This window comes from Penaeus monodon, chromosome 33, assembly GCF_015228065.2.
Source record: "Penaeus monodon isolate SGIC_2016 chromosome 33, NSTDA_Pmon_1, whole genome shotgun sequence".
NCBI lineage: Eukaryota > Metazoa > Arthropoda > Malacostraca > Decapoda > Penaeidae > Penaeus > Penaeus monodon.
In genome coordinates this window covers 35,459,523-35,461,179 of record NC_051418.1, presented here as the reverse complement: position 1 = coordinate 35,461,179, position 1,657 = coordinate 35,459,523, and the positions used below count along the sequence as shown (strand labels likewise).

Here is a 1,657-nt window from a genome sequence, read left to right as displayed (position 1 = left end):
ATATGAAGAAAGCCATAGGCCCAATTCCCAGTGTATGAGCATCCACTAGTGGAAATGGCATAGTTTGAGCTGCAACCTCCCCCCCTTTGGCTCTCTGGCAATGGAAATTGAGCCTCCACCATATATTTTTTTAGGAAGTTGGACCTACAACTGGTTTCTCCAAAATATATGCAATATATACATGATGTGTGCTTACACATTAGCTATTGAGATTAAGACAGACTCCACTTACTAGCAGTATCAAAAGCAGAGATATCCATTGACTAAAAACACAACATAATGGCAATATACATCACAACCAAGCCATTGATTCCTAAAATATTTAGCATTGGTGATGTGGACCTTTTTTGTATGCCTACCTTGGGGCTCTCTCATGAGAAACAGAACTGTTAAATACTTTTACATCAGCCTTATCTTCAGATTGTTACATAGTGTCATTTTGGCCTATTGGGGAATTACAGGGTTAAGTTGAATTGATTTTGCTGTTGATATGTATGCATGTATGTGTTGAATTGCTTTGTTGAGTTGTATTATTTGTTAGCAATTTATAGTATTTATTGCAAAAGTAATTTTCCTTACATTTATTTTTTACTTTAATAGATATAGATATTTCATAATTAAGTTTCTTGAGTGTAAATAAATGGTAAACCTAGGTAGGTATAATGTCTGATTTTTAAATTTAGATATTTAGAAAAAGTCTCAGACCTGTAATGTTAAATAAAAATTATGGTTATTAATTTCCTTGTTAAGATACACTTGTTAACTGATATTTTGCAGAAAGAAGATAAGATATTAAATACAAAATTGCAGTATACATACCTATATCATTGTCTTTGTTTCTGTTAGATATAAACCACATTATGCCCTTAGTATTATTATAGTGATATGGATATGTTAAAAGAGAAATGGTACAAAATGTCTTTTTAAAAAAGTAAGTCCATATAATGGTTGTTTAAGAATTTGAAGAATATTTTGAAATTTGATTTTTTTTGACTAATTTTATTCACCCTACTTTTAATTCAGAATTTTTCTTTCCTTTTCCTTTTTGTCTCAGACATAATGAATAGGTCCTCTAAATATTATTTTCTCTTTTAGTGGGATGCTTCACAGTATATTTTACTTTTTCTTAAAAAATGAATGGGTTGGCTATAGTTTTATATTAACTTTATGTATTTGAGAAGGGAATAAGAAGTGACCACTCATTGAATCAAAAAGAGTTTTCCCTTCTTCTGTAATGCTTAATTATCATGGATGTAAATATATTTAAAGAATGAGGAAGCATTAAGGGAAAAGGGTGTCTATTTTAGGCTTAATATTATATATCATAAATTTTTTCATTTGTCATTTTTATCACAGTGCTGGAGGTTGAAAATTGTTCAAAAGGAAATTGATATTAGATAGAATGTTGCGATATCATCAAGATAGATGTAAAAGTTAGATATAGCCTGTAATTACTGGGACTACTGTGGTTAGTAGTATAGTTTATTGATAATTTTTTATTGAATGGAAACTAAATTTTAATTAATTTTCGTTTATGAAAACAAATGATTCTGCAGTTTGATGCTGTCCTCACCAGATTTGTTTTGTGTGCTTTGTGGACAATAGCATATGTTGACCATATTAATGACCTGTAATTTATAAAATGAATAAGCAATTT

General features: G+C 29.6%; 1 protein-coding gene across 1 annotated transcript in view; it reads left to right on the top strand.

The window, feature by feature from the left end:
- Window positions 1-1,657, top strand: part of LOC119594434 (ankyrin repeat domain-containing protein 49-like) — a 4,414-nt gene that overhangs the window by 1,237 nt on the left and 1,520 nt on the right. The window lies entirely within an intron of this gene.